Source organism: Mizuhopecten yessoensis, unplaced genomic scaffold, assembly GCF_002113885.1.
Source record: "Mizuhopecten yessoensis strain PY_sf001 unplaced genomic scaffold, ASM211388v2 scaffold11147, whole genome shotgun sequence".
Classification (NCBI taxonomy): Eukaryota; Metazoa; Mollusca; class Bivalvia; order Pectinida; family Pectinidae; genus Mizuhopecten; species Mizuhopecten yessoensis.
In genome coordinates this window covers 296,550-319,221 of record NW_018408903.1, presented here as the reverse complement: position 1 = coordinate 319,221, position 22,672 = coordinate 296,550, and the positions used below count along the sequence as shown (strand labels likewise).

Here is a 22,672-nt window from a genome sequence, read left to right as displayed (position 1 = left end):
ATCTTTAGCGTACCAATGGAATGTGCGGAGAGGTGTAGTAAACAAACTCACATATTAAGTGTACCGATTGAAGTGTACATAGAGGCAAAGTTAACACAGTCATATATTAATGCAACGAACGAAGTGTACAGAAAGTAGTAGTACACAAAGTCACGTCTTAAGTGTTACGAGTCAAGTGTACACAGAGGAGTTGTTAACAAAGTAACATCTCCAGTGTACCGATGACAGTGTACACAGAGGGAAAGTAAACAAACTCACCTGGATTGTGTACCAATGGAATGTACGGAGAAATGTTGATAACAAAGTCACGTGTACACCTAAGTGTAATAAACAAGTTACATCTTTAGTGTAACTAAGGAATGCACAAAGAGGTGTAGTAAGTCACGTCTGTAGTGTACCGAGGGAAGTGTGCAGAGAAGTGCCTTAAGGAAACGCACGTCTTTAGTGTACCGAGGGAAGTGTACCGACATGTGTAGTTACCAAAGTGACATATTCAGTGTACCGGTGGATGAAATGAATGATGAAACATTACGCAGAATATAAAGCAAGTTGTAGTGAACAACGAAAGGACACAGTTATGTAGTTAACAGCCAAATTTGTATCATCTGGGTATAGTTCATACAACTTCATACACGTAACACCTGTATTTACAAGTTACAATATGCGATGAAACACCACACATACCTTGGTCAGATATGTAGTACCGGTGTCACAACACCTTCAGTGTAGGGAAGTCTACAAAGGAGTGAAGTGGACAATTAACATCACCGACAGCGTAATCAAGTGTATAATGTATACATGTTAACATTTCATGTTTGACTCTTTCTAATGAAGCCATTCAAAAGGTTTTGTATTCACTTGTTCTTAACATAGAAAATAATACATTCATTTTGCCATCTCACACCTTGTATCAACCCGAGACTCCAACATCATCTCGTTGGCTGATATTGGTCGAGCAAAGGTTCTGAATGACGTTGTTGGTGGTAGAAGGGAACAATTAGACGTGCTCCAAGAGGGGTTTGATACGGGTTTCGCGAGCTGATACGGATTAAAGGGTGTGATATGACGAGGGCTGATACTGCTAAGAGCAATTGTGTCGAATCGCATATACAAAAAACATGTAGTTATTAGTTTGTATGTAATAAACGGCGTTATCATGATATCTGTAAGAGTATGCATTATCAGTCAATTGGAAAAGCTCAACATAAACATATAATGGCTTGCCTTTAAGTGTATGATGGTATGAGTCTATATGCGTTCAATTTAGATAGAAGAAAATATAGGAACGTTTCTACTTTTGGATAATGATGTATTGCCTAATCATCTTTCGGTTTCTTTATGAAATATACAAGAAGTCAACACCAATTATCGGCTCCGGTTATCGTTTTACTACGCAACTACTCAGTGCTATGAAGCGGCCATTTTTATATTTAAAATATTTCGTTTAAGCAATGCTTGTGAATCCCCAGTGTTATTATTAATAAACCATAATGACCACACCATGATTAAATAAGATTTACTTTATGATTTGTTTGTTTGTTTGTTTGATTTTGTTTAACGTCCTATTAACAGCTAAGGTCATTTAAGGACGGCCTCCCCTGTGTGCAAGATGCATGCGTGTAGTGTATGNTTGCTGAGCGTTAAGCAGGAGTAGAAACTGCCATTTTTAAAGACTTTGGTATGTCTCGGCCAGGGGACAGAACCCAAAGCCTTCCTCACAGGGGCGAACGCTCAACAAATGGCCAAAAGTGAGGCATTGTCAAGGGAGACATTAGGAAAAAGAAAGTTATTTAGAAAGGAGAGAAGAGATAAGGTCCCAAATTTAGTCGCCTCTTACGATCATGCAATTGGGGGCAGCAGGTACAATTCTGACGCCCTACCTGCAGGGCAGTTTACTTTTACTTTATGAGTGTTTATAAGTGATACATAATAATGATATTTGAGATTCTTAGCCGTTGGTATGAATTTTATGCGAACAAAAGGCACAAAACCCCGGAGTATATGAAATTCAAGCAAATCATCTCAGTATTATCAGTGAACTGTTCATATAATTACGTCAAATGATTAAAACTGTAACAGAATATATCAAGACTGAATGCATATAAAATATATGATTTACGTACGTTTGACCTAGCCTTTAACAACCGTAGTATACACGGCACCAGTAGGCGACATTGTGTGTCACTCCTGCAGAACATATACTAGTTACAGTGCTGTGCTTATGCACTATTTACAATATAGCTGTCGTTACAGTCTTCATTCAGTAAAGTGGAGAAGCCTTTGTTTTACCTTTATTATGACGATTTAGGTGTATGCTTTCGTCACAACACAAACAGTGTAGGGGTTTTATGATTGTCACAATAACCACATCGTAGGGGGTGTCCCAACACCCACAGTGTAGGGGTTGTACGACTGACGTAACACTGACACTGATAGAGACTTGTAGTGGATTTACAAGCTCTGTACACCGACCGATAATGCGCCATTCTGCGTCACTCTTACAGAACATGCACTTGTCACAATGCTGTGTTTGCGAGCTATAACTTGATACGTGCCGTCACCGTCCTATATTGTTTCAGTTGTGAAGCTTTTATTTAGCTTTATACTGAAAATACCAGGTAAAATAAGACACACGCTTGGTCTGTGTTATTTTTGAAGATCACTGACAGGCAAGTGTGGGTGCTATTCAGGTTTTAACACATGTGTTCGGATGTATGGAACAGTTGTTTTTAACATTATGATACTGGTTTTCAACTTACAATGACTATCATATGATTTGTAAACATCACTGAGAGGCAAGGGTGGGTGCTATTTAGGTTTTACAACATATGTATGAGACAGTTGTTTTTAATATTATTAATTGGAAATATTATGTATGGGTTTACAATTTAACATGACTATCGGTGTTATGTTGAAAAGTAACCCTCGTGAAAATGGAATGGGTTTCAGATTTTGACGTTGAAAATGGAACCGGGGAGCCGTGAAAAGCAATTCCGTTAAAATGAACATACAAGCGGTTACTTGTCCACGTGTTTTCCGTTTAAAAAAAATGATTGAAATGAACTATTTTTCCAATTACTTATATTATTCGTGTATCTGGTCCGAAGGGCTCATTAATTAACTACTTACATATTGACAATAATATGTGAAAACTGCCCAATCAATTGATATAAAAAAATGGGCCAATATTGGACAAACTGGGCCAATATCGATTAACTGGGCCAATACGGAATAAACTTTGCCAATATCGATTACGCGCCAACGCACGCCATATTATTCGAAACATTTCTATACTTATTGGTGATTACTTCCTTCAGTAACGCTTCATTGACAACGGCAGAAGACAACAAACCATGGAGCGAGTATCCGACAGCTCCAAAAAAGGCGAAGACAAACTAGCGGTTTAATGCATGACACTACTAGATATAGAGTGTTAAGCGAGTAAAGCCAAATATTGTTAAATGATATGTCAGTAGTACTAAATGGCGAATTCTACAAGGTAGTCTGTCCTTTCACCTATTCAGTGGTGTACATATCTCAGGAGGTACCATACATATCAATGTAGTACCTAACAAACGCGTAAAAGCGAAGTACAATAAGTCCATGTCTAGTTCACATGAAGTAATCAACTGAACAATATTTTGAAATAATTGTTATTAAATGTGTTAATTTAATCAGTTTACTTTTGTTCATTTACGATTATTGCCAATAATATACAATAAGCTAATTAAAAAAATGTCATTAATCAGCTAATTCTACATTGGCCAAGTTATTAGGCCTTGGTCTGTCACATTGACCCTCGGCCTGCGGCCTTGGGCCAATATGACATAATTTGCCTAATAACTTGGCCAATATGGAATTAGCTGATTAATGACCCTATAATATTTGTTATCGTCAGTCCGATTCTGTGTTAAGAACTTCCTCAAATGAAATGCTGAAAAGAGTTTCACCAAATTTGTCTGAAAATGTCATTGAGTGATTAGAATTCAAAACTAAACAATTACAGTGATTGACCCATGAAGAAGGCGGATCATGACCAACAAGATATAAGTTGACGTGCCAACGTGGAGCTGTCGCATGTCTGGGGGGTTTCTCCGGAGTTCATCCACAACCAAATCCCGGCACAACGTTAAATTATCATAGTATTGATAGGACGTAGCTTTACACAAACAAAAACTTCAAACCAAACCAAGAATTATTTTTGCTGTCATATTGATCCCGTCCTGACTTGTATATATTGTAACAGTAAGAGTCGGTTCAAAGCCGTCAATTATATTTAATTGGAAACATTTTACGTGATTGTTAAACAAACATACAAACGGAAGGATCGAATTTCAGGGGTCTTGGGGAGGATATAGGATTCATCTGTTTGAGCCACTTGTTTTCTGACACTATGCAATGAATATAGGCAAAATTTGGTTGGAAGTATGTTAACATTAAATATCCTTTAATATTGGATATTCCTTAATCAAATTTAGATAGTACAAACTTAGAAGCTAATTACCAAAAGCTGGTCAACAAATGACAAGTTTAATCATATGTACAATTGCCGAACATAAAAACACAAAAACACCTGATCCACGAGGATACAAAGGTATCAGGGTCCTACCTTGTCCTCATCGCCCACAAAATAAAATTAGTCCCTACATAACGTAGAAACAGATTAGATTAACACCCTATAACATGCTGGGTATGGAGAGACGAATTAGATAATGCTACCCGAAACAATCAGGGCATACGGTCGCCAGCCAATCTGTTACTATATATATAGTTTACTAATACCAGTATGCTTTTGGCAAACCACTTTTTACCCTTGGCAATAACGGGGAAAGTGTTGAGATCCCCATCTCAAAAAGTATAAACAATTGTAGAGCGAATTACATAACTCTATTTTGCTATTAGACAAGCCCTAGCAATTAATTCTTTGGTCGTAAGTAAAATGTAAACATCTGAGATTCCCGCCCTTCAATAACACAAACAATTACAGAGAATGGTAATTCGAGCACAACTGGCATTGGATATAACTGGCATAGGTGGCCGGGCTGGCTAGGTTCCCATCCCACACACACATATATATATATATACATGTACATATAAGATGATTGGCATACACCCGATCATGTTTTTGCCCTATAATCACACTTATCATGAATACATGCTCTCTATAGGCGTTGACCAGTTTGCACGTTTTTCTCGTCCAGCAATCCAACTCGACAATGAAAGTTTATTTTTCAACTGTTGAGACCAGTGAACAGTAAAAACAGCATGATAACGTTTTCATTTGTGATTAATGCTATGCCGAGGCTCAATGAAAGTGACCGCCTCCGGATTATTGGTATGCTTCAAGCTGGTATGGGCCAAGCCGTTGTCTCTACACTTGTTCATGTCCATCGAAACGCAATCCGGGATTTGTGGAGACGACATCAACAGTTTGGCCACGTCGGCGATCGACCTCGTGCGGGACGTCCACGTGTGACGTCACGTCAACAGGAAAACCATATTCGGCTTGTCCATTTGAGAAATCGCTTCCAAACGGCAAGTTTGACTGCACGAACAATCCCTGGGTTGCTACCAATAAGCCCGAGAACTGTACGGAACCGATTGCGTGAACGAGCTATCCGTCCGGAACGTCCTGCAATCCACCCAGTTCTTCTGCCACGTCATCGTGTAGCACGTCTGGACTGGTGCAGAAGGCATCTGCGATTTACTCGACGGGATTGGGCAGGCATTTTGTTTACGGACGAGTCGCGAGTCCACCTGGATAGTAGTGACGTTCCAGAGTGTATCGTCGCGTGTGTGGTACAACGACGTTATTTCGGCGGAGGCAGTGTTATGATTTGGGGCGGCATCACAGCCAACGGGAGAACGCCTCTGGTGGTTGTTAACAGTGAATTTGAACGCGCTACGTTACCGTGACGAGATCCTCCGGACCCACGTCGTTCCATACGTGCAGGGGCAGCAACGTCACATTACGCTACAGCAGGACAACACCAGGTCACAAACAGCTCGTGTCGCTATGGACTTTCTGGCCCAGCAGAACGTTGACGTGTTGCCCTGGCCTGCTGATCCCCCGATCTGTCGCCCATTGAACACGTCTGGGATGAAATAAAGGGCAGATTACGGGCATTACCTTATCAACCGGTGACGTTGGCTGATTTCGCTACAGCGTTGTTACAGATCTGGAATGCCATCCCAAAATAATTCTTGAACCGTCTGATAGGCTCTATGTGTGTGTGCCAGGCTTGCTTGCATTCAGGCAAACGGTGGACAAGCGAGGTATTAGCTTTGTGAAATCAAACCGGTTGACACCGGATTTAGTCAATATGACGAAGTAATCTTAATATAGATAAAACGCAGAAATCCCTCAGCAGCAGCACGCCAATCATATGTTATGACAGGGGATGGGGAGGGAGCGGTGGAATGATCCCTACTTCTTTGCATAAAAGTAAGACAAATAAATCGTTCCCCATCCGGATGTGAAGTGTATCTGTCAACTTGGGGAGAAACTAATGCTTATTTTTAATTGTGCTGTAAGAATGTGTATTTCGCCTTTTTTATTGCGACACAAGGGTGAAATAAACGCTTAGAAAGGCGGTTGTTAACGACATTACGAACGCTATGTACTCAGAGTAAAAATAATTATAACTAAACATATGTAATTTTGACAGATGTATAACAAACAAAGTACGGGACGAAATAAAAACGAAACACCCATAGTTAAACCAGGTACACGAAACAATGCCATATTTCCCCGATGGCGTAGTTATTGAAGATACAACACCCATACAGTGGTCAAGGGTGCAGTGAATGATGAAACTAATCATATTCTCAACAGTATACAGAGGGTTCTAATGAAAAATGAACAGCAGGCCCATTGTAATCAGGAGTGCAGTAAATAAAGGCCTATGATTTAAAGATGGATGTAATAGAGAATGAAACAAGACGCATAGCTTACACGATGATGTATTTAGAATATTTCCTCATTAGATTACAACGGTGGCTATGTAAACTGCTCCTGGTCTTTACCAATGTTTATCTGCCAAACTGATCGTAAGTTTATTAGCATTCCAAATCTATCACCGAAATTATGTAGAGCTGGTCGACGGTGGACCTTGAGTATTGTATTCCTGTGTTCACTTTTCACTTATTTTTTGTAAATATTACACAGTGGCTTGCATGCCATCTGTAGTATTTACATAAACAATTAATCAGGTATGATGAAATAAGCAATGAGAACGGTAGTTGTTAACGACATCACGTACATAATGTATTGAAATTGATTATGACAAAACAGATGTATTTAGGGTTGTAATAAAAACTGAAACTACACCGGTCCCATAGTTCACAAAGTCAAATCACACCAAGGGAGCAGTTAGCAAAGACACAACACTCATACTGTAGGCAGGTCTATACAATGATAAAACCTGCTTACATACCCATGGTGTAATATGAACCTACACAAATTCACAATAGTGTACCGAAGGATGTAAAAGGTTAAAAAATAGCATATTTTCTTATTTGTTCTCGATGTTGACTATGAAAAACGCGCACAGCCTAAAGCGGTCTGTTTCTATTAAAACTATGTTATGTTTGAGCGAAATATTGTTATATTTCGAGCAGTTCACTGAAAACCGAATCATCAACTACACGACGGGTGCAATGGATGAAGCAGAACATGCTTACTTTCTTGAATAACAGATCTACCAGGGCACTCCACCAAATATTTTCCTATAATTACATTTTTGTTAATATTACTTGGCGCTAAAATGGCGTCTTTAGTATATACATTGATATCCAATCAGGTAGGTTCATCATCGTGAATATACAGTTCGAGTCATTAAGTTTTATGATATAAGGGGTAACAATGTGTTTGTTTAATGTGTTTGTAAACTTTGCTTTGAAACCATATCATTGAATCTATTCACGTTTATTTTCCGTATAACGTGTCGAAAACACTACACCAGTTATCAACTATCGTTATCAGGCTACCTAGTAAGTAGTATGTAGCGGCCATTTTGTATGTTTTCATTCCAAGAAGAAAGTGGTCCCGTAAATTGTTTACCAACTATAATTACTTAGAGAAATTAATACAGAAGCGTAAAATTTTAATCTGTTTGTAACAAAACCATTGTTTTCATGATATTGTAGATTAAGATTATCCGTATGTATTTCATTCGTACAGGATTTCTCTATGCACAAGTTCTTTATCCAATTCGGTATTATAGATGATAACTGAATTGTATAAATTACAAGTGATGCCAAATGATCATTAGTTTGTTTACAGAATATTGGAATACAAAATATGAAATCAACATACCTTTGCTTGAGATTTAAATAGCCATTTCCTGACCCCTGTGCGCTGCTCGAGCAGACGAAAGTTTGTCCCAATTACAGATCATGTACCAGGAAGTAAACCATATACAATGAAACAAACACGTTAGCTATGCGTGATTTCTGAAGGTCGCTTAAAGTGTTTTCTTATTCTGAGTGAACCACCCATACCCGCATGTAGGACAAACATGATCTTGTAATAGTTTGTTTGTATACAGGATTATTCATCACTTCAATGCCAGACAAAAATATATCTGGAATTGTCCTTTGAGAAATTCAGTTTTCTCTTTTTCCATACATTAACTATTTATATTAGTATTAAATATTAAATATTAAAACACAAAGAGGATAATTTATGATTGTCTGCATACTTTTCTGGTTGTGTTTATCACTTGACTCTTATAAGAAAGTTTTAGAAAGTTTGATTACAAACTGGTTGAGACCGGTTGTAGCAGACATGACGAAGTGCTCTTTATATAAATCAAACTCGGAAATCCCGCAGCAACTGACACCAAGCAATTATGACAATGGAATTATCGCGTTTTCGCCCTAGAGTCAGACAGAATAATCTTCCCCAAACAGTTATGTAGAATATCTGTCAAATGAGGAGAAAAAAATGTTTATATTTAAATGTGCAGTAAGAATTGGTCTGTAGCCTTTCGAGTTTCGCTCCAAAGGTGATATAAACAATTAGAACAGCAGTAGTTAACGATATAACGTACATACTGTACTCATAGTGAAATTGATTATGACAAAACACAGGTTTGACAAATGTATAATTAACAAAAAGCCAGGGTTGTAGTAAAACTGAAACTTCACCCAGAGTTTACAACGGCAAAGGACATCGGAGAGTAGTTAACATGACAAAACACCCATACCGTATGCAGGAATATACAACGACTCAACCTGATTATTGTAATTCCAGATAAAATACAACAAACACGTTAGCTGTGTGTGATTTGTAAAGGTCGCTTACAGTGTGGGTCTTATTCTGAATTGTAGGAAAAATATGATCATATAATAGTTTGTCTGTATACAAGATTATTAATCACTTCGATGCCAGATATAAATCGATCTATCATTATCATTTGGGAAATGAGGTTTTCTCTATTGTCATATATAACCTATTCATATTAATATTAAATATTGAATATTTAAACACAAAGAGGATAATTCCTGATTGTCTTTCTGGTTGCTATAATCACTTTACTATATTAAGATAATATTAGAAGGTTAGAGACAGACAACGGATTGCACTGTATCCGGTATAGTTGCATGATGGATTCCAAACCAAATAATTGGGTAGGGGTGAACGGCTATGAAGAAGGATTAGAAAAAAGAACTGCTCAAATTAGTACCCACAGTCAAGTTACATATACATGGATGCATAACAATTGCCTATTTATATAACGGAACAATATCTATATGAAATATATATAAAAAAAACTTCAAATACAACCTAGTTGTAATGTATTTTAGATGTCAACCAAACCACATATTCCAATTTGCAGGGACAACAACCTGCCATGTCATGATCAAGTAACTTAAGTCCCCACGGGCTATGAGGGATCCCAAGGCAGTCATTATGCCATGAGTGTGTTTGACGACTGATTATACCTAACCATGAATATATGTTTATCGGATAGACTATTCAATATTCTATAGCTTGCGAGCTTGGATGTGCAATAACCGTTAGGCAATAACAATATTATGCGTGCATTTCAATTATCAAATGGTAGGGATGTTAATCGTTTACGTATCATAAAGAATAAGTGTATTAATCTCTACATGATTTGTTATTATGGGATGGGATGGGGACAAATCTACACAAAACCCAATCCAGGCAGAATCGATGCATTTCTCTCACCATTTGTATATGTTCATACATGGTCAAATGGTGGCGATATTTAGTATTTTCAAGTTATGACGAAAATTCCCCAACTAGGCGTTGTCCCTGGGGTGCAGACGGACCACATGGTACATTGTGCATGAATGTAGTTCCTAATGTCGAGCGTTGGCAGTTACGTTTAAGGAGTAAACCTTTACTTTCCATTGGCACATGTAGCCGTCGTTTTTTCCGACATGATAGAGACATGCATAAAAACAAAGTTCCTATTAACGATAAAAAGTGCACAGAACTAAATGTCATTAGAATAAACAAATCAATTAATTACATCAAATACCATTTGCGTACTCTGCCGCGAAGACGCGAAGTACACGTGCAAAGGAGTATGCCGAAAGTCCGTGTGTATAAAATACTAAAACTATCCACACAAACAATAAAGCCATGGTGAACTAGTGCAAGTCTGTTTGCGTTTTATTTTCAAAATTTTCAAAGATTGCAGTTTCATGTCTTTCTTTTAAAAAATCCTGTGGTCGAAAAAACCCCAGAAACTGTACAGATTCCTTATCAATTAAACGTCAAAACAAAAATCGAATCTCTGTAACTGATGCAAAATCACTGAAATATAAATGTGCAGCCTAATTATCTTCCTTTGCGGCTGGGACTTGATTAAGTGCACAAGCGAAACCGTGTTGAAATGGATGAATATAATTTACTGTTCTTTTGTCTTGGATTAAAAACGTCGTCATATTCTGCAGTTTGTAATTTTACGCCTGTCCATTAGATGGTACTTTTATCAGTATTTGAATAAACATAGAAATCAACTTATCGATAACTTACCTTCGGCTGATTCTGAAAAATTTGAAGCGTATAGTAATACCGTTGTAAGATGAATTCCGTTGGTGTTATAAAAACACTCTCCTCTCATAACTAACCAACACTGGCTTATAACAAATGAGTTCCTTCGTTCTGATAACGTATGTGTCATGCTTGATTAATTTTACGTAGAACGTTTGCGATCATGCGGCAATAATATGATGTGTATGTGCTATCGTCACGTTCATATAACATGTGTATCTGAACTGTTACGATCAATTGCGAAAAAAATGGTAGTTTCATGAAGCGCATAATACATGTCCTTCTTATGAGTTCAAAGAAATTGAAATCGTACAATATTTTGTGTTAATTTTATTAACGCCATTCAGAACATAACATGGTGAAAATCAAATATCTTTTGAAATCAAAAGACGCATTGGTTTTATTTTGCCGTTAACCTAATATACATTTGAAAAAAATGTTCACACATCTAGATCAAGAATCACTAGACTTGATCTGATTTACAGGGTGTAACGAACACATTTATAATTCCTATTGGTTTGTCATTGTTAATGCTGTTTATTGTTAAAACCCCACTAATATTTTGTGTTAATTTTATTAACGCCATTCAGAACATAACATGGTGAAAATCAAATATCTTTTGAAATCAAAAGACGCATTGGTTTTATTTTGCCGTTAACCTAATATACATTTGAAAAAAATGTTCACACATCTAGATCAAGAATCACTACACTCGATTGATTTACAGGGTGTAACGAACACATTTATAATTCCTATTGGTTTGTCATTGTTAATGCTGTTTATTGTTAAAACCCCACTAACTCGAGCTCGTTCGATTCAGGTCAATAGTTCGAGGAATACATGGTATCCGACAAATCCGAGGTTCGTCCGACATCGTCATGTTTTGATCATTTGGGATGGCAGACAGCTTGAACAATGCAGGTATCACGGATAGTAGATGATCGAAGTAAAGATAAATCCAATAAAGATTCCTCAACAATGAGAAGATATAGCCAGCGGTATAAAGAAAGGAGTAGACATAGTCTGCCATACTGCTAACGGCTACGTTTATTTCATAAAATATCAAAACAAGCTTTACTCGTTTTGAAATGAAGAAGATTTTTAATCCTTATTATTATAATAATGATTGATAACGAACGAAATTAACAAATGTATTCAAGATTGGATGTCTCACAGATGTTCGGGAATCCGCTATGCAATTTCTTCTTAAAATTGCCATGCCAAAGTATGTTTATACACACCCAGTATATTGACACATCCGCTAAAGCATCGCTTTTAGGAAAAGAAACGGTTCAATGATTCAGTGAAACTTGGTTAAAGCTTTGTAACTATGTACTTTTGTGAGGTTTAAAACACGTTCAAGTCTCGTTGTGATCTAGTGGATAGGGTTATATAATATTTAACAAATTATGATAAGCACGCATCTGAAAAAAATGTCAAAATACCTGTTGTTTGTAGAATATTTTTTGCAAGAACTTGACCAAATCGGGGGCAACTTGGAAATGTGTATTTCTTGCGCTTCTCGAAAGGCGTCACCTAAATAGTTCATGTATAGCCATGTTCAATTGTTGCAAGTTCATTTTTTATGTAAAACTTGATCATGTTCAATATGAAGAAAATAATATGCAACAAAGTGGAAAAGTAAATAGTTTAACTGAAGCACTTTCGATTTTTGACCCCAAAAAGAACACAGATAATAAATGGACACAAACAACCAACACGTATCTCCAATTTTGGAGATACAAATTCTCTTTTGATCCATTTAATATTTAAAAACAAGTTTAATAGCAGAGCATTTTATACCAGGCGTTAAATATGCTAAATATGGTAAACAAATAAGTATATATCATTAAAAAATAGGGGGAAGGAGTAACGTAAATCGCTTCTATGAGCTTAAAGAATAAGTTTACAGGGTATGTTGTGAAATTGCCTCCTCGTGATTTGGTTCCAACTCTATAGTGCTATCTCTATGGCGAAGGCACCGTGTACAGTATTCCACCCGGTCACACATTATACAGCCCACGAGTGAACAAGTTGTGGCAACTTACCAAAATGCTAAACGTTAAGCAGGAAAGAACTAGTACCACTTTTAAGGACTATGGTATGTCCCGGCCTTGGAGTAGAAGCTATTATCAACCTCACTTTGGCGAACGCTCGAGATCAAAAGCAAAAAGTGAAGTGTTGCCAAGCAAAGAGCTAGGAAATAAAAGCCAGATTGAAGTAGAAACAAATGTAAAGATCCCAAATATTGAAATGGATACAGCAGATTTATGTTGGCTGCTTTTGTGTCCCAAGGTAAAGGAATCAACAAATGTACAGGGTGCTCCTGTACGATCATGCGATGGGTAACAACAGTTGTATTTTTTTCTCTCCCACTTGCTGGGGTGCATTTATTTCCTCGTGTGATATGGAGGTAGTTCGTGTTTGATTAATCTTATCTGTAAGCGTTGTTGTTTAGTTTTCGATACCCCGATTCTCAATTTGAGTACATGACAATTCTTGGGTTTGAACTTATTTAGAATTTAACAGGGCGGATGTTGCCAATGAAACAGAGTACGCTTAACCTTCCAACATATAGTGTCTTATTTTCCTTGTTCTTTTAAGGGGCTCCCTTGAAACTTTTGTATTTGTTCATACTCGAGATATGATAAAAAGTATCGGACAGCTGCTACACCCAATTTAATGTCCATTAGAAGCATCATTAAGTCCCAGAAGAGCCTCTGGTAACCCGTTGGCAGGAAATTGTAACCTGACAGTGAAGTGAGCAATGGACAAATTATAAATATGATCAATTACATACTGCAAGGACGCCGTGTTAATATTTCTTATGTTTTGGGGAATGTTCTACTCCACGGTGTCGCGTGGACAAAGAAAATTTCGAACGCAATTGGTGTATACTTCGATACTTGATTTGAAAGTAAAGTCGAATCCCTGCTGCCTTAAACATGGCAACTCGCTTTTGCCAATTTGCAATTTTATTTGTAAACTAACTAAATTTTCTTTCAGTGAAATAAAATATCGTTACATTTGTAGTTCAACGCTCAATAAAACTGGTTTTAAATATATTATGAATTAGAGATGCATTCGTGACAGATGGTTGATATAACTGAGTGCAGTGTTTCTATCACTGGATCTGCAAACTAGTTGTGCACATTTCTATTAGCTTAATATTATGTTTAAAAGAGGTAAATGTCATTAGTAATTGCAAAAAATACTTGGATTTTACCATGTTAAAATTCGGATTGTATATCAGGAGAATCCAGCTAAAGGTTAGTTTATCATTTCAAATTTTATGATTTTATAAAAAAAAAAAACCACATTTACTTTGCATCATAAAACTAACAAATATTTCCAGTGAATATTATTTCAGAAACACGGGTTATCGGATCCTGGCAATAGCACACCAAATCGAAGATTCGATTTGAAATTCACCAACCATGACAAATAAGCAGAACATTTGCAATCTGTTGTTTTTAGCCAGTGTAGGTGTGTGATGAGAAGAGAGTGTTGTTATTACACGATATAATTTTTTTTGAAACAGTTTATTTATAAACTTTAAAATTTTCAGTATTTGTTTCTCGACATGTTGAGGATTAAAAATGTTGCAACAAAATTACATACATGGACTGAGAACATCCCATATAACAAACAGGTGAGATTTGAGACGAAGCTATCTACCAAGACTTGTGAGCAAGTTATTGTTTTTACTTTTGGTAGATGGGAACCGTGCACAGTTTTAGTTATATCGACGACAGGATATTTTAAAAGAAACGTATTTTTAACAAAAATCTGCGTTTTTTTTGCAATTTTGGAAAAAAAACAACCTGACTTACATTAGTTTATCAGGGTTTTATCAATGATGTGTATAGTTTTAATGTTCTGCACACGTGGACTTTCGGCATCCTCGTTTGCACGTGTACTTCGTGTCGCTATGGAAGAGTACGCAAATGACGTGCTTATCTGTTACAGTTATAAAACAGACTGTATGTCCTTCACCTATGAACCCGAGACAAAGGGTATTTCCGACTTTTGCTTGCAGTTTTCCGACTTTTGCTTGCAGTTTTTTCGACTTTTGCTTGCAATTTTTCCGACTTTTGCTTTCATTTTTTTCGGTATTGATACCTGTACAGATAAGTCAGTGGTATATGTATGTAAGTTTCATTCTATTATCTTTAATATGCAAAGCTGTGAACGTACACACAATTAGGTCAATCGTCGCCTTCCAGATAGAAACTTTATAAATTGTATGTAGGTTTCGTTTGATCTGTTCCGATTATTGTGATTTTAAAGCATACGAATCCGATGTCCGGTGTACACAATAAGAAAAAAAAAATATTCCTTCTGTTTTTTTTTGTATTTAAATGACCAGTCTTAATAGCGCCGCGTCTACCCGAAAAGAAGGTGAGACAACGCGCTAATTTGTTCGAATGTCCATTAAAGATTAGATGGTTTCGTTGTATAGTTGTTAAAAAATATCCGATAACGCCATATTAGAATGCATCGAGTTTTGTAATAAACTTAAAAAAAAACTATTATGAAACTCATACTTATAGTAATTGGATTTATATTTACGTGTGATTATCTGTTTACATCGCATACATGTTTTTGTTTGCTCATAATAATGCAAGCTGTTTTGAGTTCTTTTTTTGTTTGTATTTTTTCATCGTTTTCCTACATGGTACATGTTTAAAGTTTTAATGCTCAATGCTTGCATCGTTTGAACTTAATAAAATAGTGTACATACTTTTATCTTTGGTTTCATAGGTACCGATGTTCAGGTGTTTTTTTTTTACATATTTTGAATTATTTGAACTTTATCGCATAATGTACATAACATGATGTTTCTTGATTGTGTACTTTGATGTTTATCACATGGTGTACGTTGTGTTATTTCTGTATTTTCTTTGAATATATTAAGTAATATTATTATTACTTAGTCTGAGTCATTTGAAACTTTTCACGGAACGACTCGCGTTGAGTTGATCTTTATCACATAATGTACTTTATAGGAACTTTTTAATGCGGACAAGTACATAATTTGAATTTAACATTTTGTTTCCTTTGGCAAACAGTGTACTTTCATAGTATTTTTGATTTAAGATACGATATCATTACATGTTCAATATATCAAGTGAATTTTATCATATTTGCAGCATGATCGTAATGAGATATGTTCATTGATTTATCCCAACTTCAAGAGCTTTACTGAGTTTAATCTTGCGCAGTGTATTGAAATAAAGATTGTGCCACCCAAAGAGCCAAAGATAATGCTGCCCAAATGTTTAAAGGTCGGTCCGAAATCCAAAATGGCACCATGGTTGCCAACTTCGTAAAGACATTACATGTATAAACTTATCAAAAATTATAAAAGTTGAAAAGAAGCAATGTCAATCTATTATGAATGCTATATTAAAATGGTATTTCATTTACACAGAGTATTAGGTCAATTACTTTTGAAGAAATCTGCACCAGCTCAGAAAGTCGCAGTACATTAGCTATTCATTGACCTTTGCGCCCTCGTGATAAATGATTAGTATTTCCCTACAGTAAGGGCGATATATTTTTATTTATGTCCAAGTATGCAGACATGAATAAAGTCAATGATCAGGTTGACGCGCCATTGTTGTCGTCTGCTTCCGTCATGCGGAATTAGTTTATGGATGATCTTGCCTTTAGAGAGGCTCCGAATAAGGGAAATATGACCAGGTAAACTTGAGAGCGAGAGGGCGACATACTGTTTTATTGCCCCCAATGTTACCAGTATCATCTAATCAGACACGTTGTTATAAAGATGAGGTACAATAATATGATTAGTTCACGATGACCTTCACTCTTTACTAATGGTCAATAAATTGCAAAATGTTTATTAAATTTCGCCTTGGGTGCACATTTTATACATGATATTTTGAGTGCATTGCACTATACTTTAGGTCACTGTGGATTTTTCTTCTTGTTTATGTACTTCACCATAATTAATGACAGTTGAGAAAGCATGAAGTTGAAATTCCCAGACAAATAATCGGTGGAGATCGTTGCTCCGGGGTATGACAATATACGTTGATGTGATACAGCGAGGTCCGAAATAAGGACTTGGTAAAAAAACTAGGTGTCTGTGAGATTTCTGAAATATTGTCTGAACCTTTCCGGGGATCTAATGAAGAGGGTATGTGGCATTGGTCGGGGACATATTTGCACTAATACCTAGAAAGCAAAGGTAACGTGACTTAATATGAGCTTGCTGGTTTCCCCTCACTAATAATATCGGTGTATCGCAATCTGCATTCACCTTATAGTCAAAGATGACGGGTGTTGAAAAATATCTCAACACATTCTACACAGACCACTTATAGAGTGGAAGTTGAGGTGATAAACACGTTACAATATTTAGTGTCAATCATGTACATGTGCATCCATTCTATCAAAACTTTGACGATAGTTTTGTTACCGATGTCAATATCGGCGGGTCAGTTTACCCTAACCGACCCAATTTCTCCAAAGGTCACGGATAATTTATGGACTAAAGGAGAGGTTCAACTGCTGTCTAATTTCATAATGTCACTGCTTTTTTGATAATTGACATAAATCTAAACAACACGGAGGGAAACGATACAAGAATGCACAGTTTGTGAAATAAACTAGCACATCAATATAGAGTATCAGCCAATGAGGAGGCGCGATGAGTTACACCTGGAAACGAATTTATTTGAATGATAAATGGCAAACCAAAGGGCTCCAGTTTATAAAATTGCCAACTGTGTGCAATAAATAACACTAAAAAAATAACATTTTGGTGCTAATCAATAGCAAATAAATGATCAATCATTTCTTTGAGTAGATCTTCATAGCTGCCTTAGGCGTTAGTCATGTCAAGTTCGCGATACCTACGTTATGTAGGCTTCCCATTGATTGGTAAGAATTGGTTGTCATACATTGGAAATAACTAATAAGAACATATAGATAACTCCTGGTAACTGGTACACACGGCTTTTTTGTTACATGCAATTCATGCGCACGGATTAATAATTCGTGCGCACGTTTTGTTAATTTTTAAGAAAACCGATTCAACAAATTGTATTACAACGTTATGTTGTTTATCTATGGAGGCAGCTTCAATGTAACTGTAACAGTAGCGTGCTTCTTGCAGAGAAGACCATATGTTAAGTTCGTCACATTTATTCAATATGGACAATGTGGTTGACAATCTGTAACAAGTAATAAAACAAACATAAATACACTGTCAAGCTAACCATACATCTACAACTTGCACACACAAAGGGAAAACGGAACAATACGTTACGCTATTAAAATGTTATTTCAAGTACCAAATAACACCTCTACAGAGATCTACAGTTACAGATTGTAAATAATAGATACATATTCATTTCAAAAACACGATTCTAACATTGGTTCAGATAACAATAAACATACATGAGTATGGCTCAAAGCATTGAATCACGCGGAATGATGGAAAAAAAGATGTCTGACACTGGCAAAAACGCATATCCCGCCTAGTTGCCATGTGAAAACGACAATTGAAATAAGACTGACCACTCGGAAGCTACAGTTACCAAGTACGGTACAAAGGAACCTAACGCACACGAAACGTATACATTTAAGAGACAACCGGGCCAATATTAAAAAGTATCAAATAATACATACTTGAATGAAAATCTTAATAAACACATTAAAAACATGTTTTGATTCACAACAATGTATTTCTACAAAACTGTGAGAAGTAACATTAGAAAATAACGCTGAAAAAATCGTTTGCAAGACACTACGCCGCTATTATAAGTCGCTTTAAACGGTCAAAAGCGCTAGATTGCATACAATAGACAAACTTATTTTATATAGGGACAATTCTTGCCCGTTATAGCTTTATAAACATAAGTAAACGAAAAATTAAGATAGTGTTACTATGCCTAGGAGTTGCTCGAAAACAGCTCACGTTTGGCTTTGATGTCCAACGTTCGCCAAGGTTAGGAAGGCAATGGGTTTCGTCTTAGGACCGGGATATACCAAGGGAGTTTCAAATGGTAGTTGTTATTCCCTGTTTAACGTTCAGCATTGAGGGCAATGGGAACAACTGGCTCAAGCGTTGTCAGTATAATGTGTCTGGGCGGAACGCTGTGCTTGGTGCCTTCGGCATGGTATGTCTATGAGATAGCACCATAAAATCGGCATCATATCGCGCTATTACAAGGAGGCAAGTGAACCAACATACCCTGTCTCCGGCACACAAACATATATGCATGCTTCAAAAACACACATGGATACACGTTCTTTGATGTTGTAAGGACGTTACACAATATAACACCAAACCAAAACAATTGCTTTTGTAAATTTGGGTTGTGCATCTTCCTGTATACCTCGCTTGACCTTTACTCCTTCAGATTTTCCTATTACAATGGTTTCATGTTTCCTCCGCTAGTCCGGACTGAATGAATCGTTGATATTATATTATACTTTAAGAAACCTATTCACTGATTTGATTTTAAATGAAATTTTGAGAAATATACTGAACAATATGAAAGTCTATCACTAAAGTAAAAATCAAAATAATACATAAAATATAAATTGAAAATGTCTAAACATAAATATTTCTTATCCATTTCCAAGCATCCCCTAGCGCAGAGACGTATAAAGTATACATGTCTCTGCCTAGCGCTACTGTCAGTGGGCAAGAACAGATCATATTTCTTTTTAGTAGTATATTAATTCATAAAGAAACCTTAGGTGCTGTGTTAAGGTAATCTCAGCGTACCATAAACGTCTTTACTGCAAACGCCCTCACACACAACTGTGCCCTGTGGCTATTACGGGCCACTAACATTTCAAGTACGAAAACCTGTATCGTGGTTCACTGACCCATTTAATTGAAACTGATGTGTGCTATCAATTCTTGTCAACTATTAAACACCTGATCAAAGCTCAAGCTCATGTACACAGTTCATCAGTTGCGCAAGGCAACATAAGACAAATATATATAAAAAAAATACCTAGAAGTTTAGAGATATCTTGCATGTTAAGTAATAATATACTTAAAGGTTACTTAGAAGTATATAATAGTGGCAACTAAATATATTACTGACAAACACATTTTGTCGGCTTCTATTAGCAATTCTTAGAAATGGTGCTAAATTTGCTCTTTCCTTTTTATTTTCTGTTGACAACAACCTAATCAACTTATACATACTTGTGTGTAGGATATAGTAAGGTTTGCTAAATGACCTGCGTAAATCGACATTCATCTTCTGTATCATTTAAGACACACAGCATTCAAATTCTACTCCTGTTTCCAATACGCTGGTATCCGCCAATTTCTACACCTGTTAAGAAACTCGAACAACCAGTTAAAAAGAACACCAATTCAGCCAAGCAGATTATTTGAAAACAAGCAATACATTTTGTTAAACATTCATAAATAATACATGACCACTTACCTTTGTCCGATTGTTGGTATCGTTTAAGTTGTATAACCTACATTTTTATTTCGTTTAGAACCTATCGAAATATTTCAAAAAGATTGCTTTGTTTTATTCGCGGCTAATAATGAACACTGTACAGTGTGTGGTATCAAGGACTCTGATTTTTTAACATCTCTTGTGCTAACGTTCAGTGTGTAAATCTGAATGACTGTAATTTATTTTAATCCTTTAGAAAACGAGTCATCACTACCACAACAGATTAATTCCATTCTATTCGTAGATTGATGTTAACCAAATCAGTAAATTGCAGAAATTACAGTGTACCGGGGGCTTGGTAGTTTGTACATATTCCTACTACGCCGACACTTTCACATCACTAATACCCTCAAACACCAGGCATACCCTCCTACATAACTAAACCCTCCCATACAACTTTAACTTTCCTACACCATCTGCATCTGATACAATACATATATCCTTCAAAAACATACTTCCGGTACTACCTATGTCCGCCTACAACACATATACCACAACATATAAAGTCTACTCTTCGATAACCACCTCATATCTCATACACATATAACTTCCTAAACAACCTATACTCTCTTATAATACATACATCTCCTAAATCCCAGGCTTTCTACTCTTCTTTTAACTCTTTCCTACCTTAAACCCCATACACTACATATACTCTCATGCGCAACCTATATACGTCGATACCACGTATACCCTCCTACTTGACCTATACCCTTCTTTAGCATATATACCATCCTATATCACATATGCCCTCATACACCAACTATACTTTCAATCCTACTTCAAAAACGACTGTTTACTATTCTACCACCTATTTCATCCATAATTACCACCAATGTCAATCAACAGCACCTCTACCCTCATATACCACCTGTATACCATATAATACCAACTATATCTTTCCCAAACAAAATAACCATCTTACACTTACTACATGTTATATACTGCCTCTACACGTGTACCACCTTTACCGTCTTACGTCACCTTCATCCATCTGAAATTAATTTACCATTATACACCAGCGAACTGTAACGATTATACACCACCTATTTCCTTCTACACAGCCAGCACCCTCATTTCCCACATGAGCCCTCCATCATCACTAATCACCTCCTACAGCCTCTGTCATCATCAATAATTTCAATAATCATATTGTCTCATGAATTGAGCTGCGACTTTTCCGATTGTCCTTCAGTCAATTCTTGGTATTGCAGCCATCACTAATCATGTTGTCGCACTATCAAGTCAACTGGATGTCCCGCTAACCAGCCGTCACTTATCCAAAAGTTCCTCTTTACGACCTCATTAATGTATTCATTGTTAATCCAGTTGTTCAACTGGAATATTTACTAGGAACACAGGTGACTGGACTGTGTGTTTAGGAAGGAAATGACGAGAGTTAGTAGCGAGAACAAAGGGTCTGGTTTATTTACTTGGAACAAAGGTAACTGGACCATGGACTTGGAACTAAAGGGGTGGCTGGATTAATAACTTGAACCAAATATGACTGGTTTATGTTCTTAGAACAAAGGCGGCTGGAGTATGTCCTTGGAACAAAGGTTGGTGGATTGATTATACCAATATAGACAGTGTATCCAGAAAACAGAAAAAAGCTGTAAGTGATAGCGATCCGAAATGTTTATAAGTATTTCAATTTACAAACAAAATTGCATTTGTCCTGGATTTAAATTAGCAATCTATGTTATCACTTATGAAAAAATGCTACTGTTACAGGTTTTGTAAATGTTCTACAGCTTGTAAGAGTGGATTTGTTTTATCCAGTTTTGTCAACCAATATATATTATACAAAAATTATTGTAAGAAGCTAGTAGTATCTGAAAAAATTACCAAAATAGTGGTATTTGACATGATTATTATCTGTTTTCCGACTGATAATGACAATGAAAGAATATTATCAATATAATATTTTATTTGCTAAAAAATCAACACAAATTTACAATATAACATACAGATGATCTACAAAGTTACATGTACATCTCGTTAATCATTTCAGTTGGTGGTAACATATTTACACCAAAACGAAACTAACAAAATTACCATCAGCCATTTTAACTTACAACATGATGCAAATTCGTCATTTTGTTGTATCATACGATAAAAGAATTGTTGACAAAACAGGTTAACATAATCTTCTGATGTTGACAAAGGAATATCT

General features: G+C 36.3%; 1 protein-coding gene across 3 annotated transcripts in view; it reads right to left on the bottom strand.

Moving 5' to 3' along the window:
* Nucleotides 1-8,382, bottom strand: part of LOC110466909 — a 31,429-nt gene extending 23,047 nt beyond the window's left edge. For all 3 annotated transcript variants that reach the window (XR_002464783.1, XM_021523700.1, XM_021523701.1), the window contains exon 1: nt 8,318-8,382. The gene's annotated coding sequence lies outside the window, so the exon portion shown is untranslated. The remainder of the gene's footprint in view (nt 1-8,317) is intronic.
* Nucleotides 8,383-22,672: the final 14,290 nt, after the last annotated feature.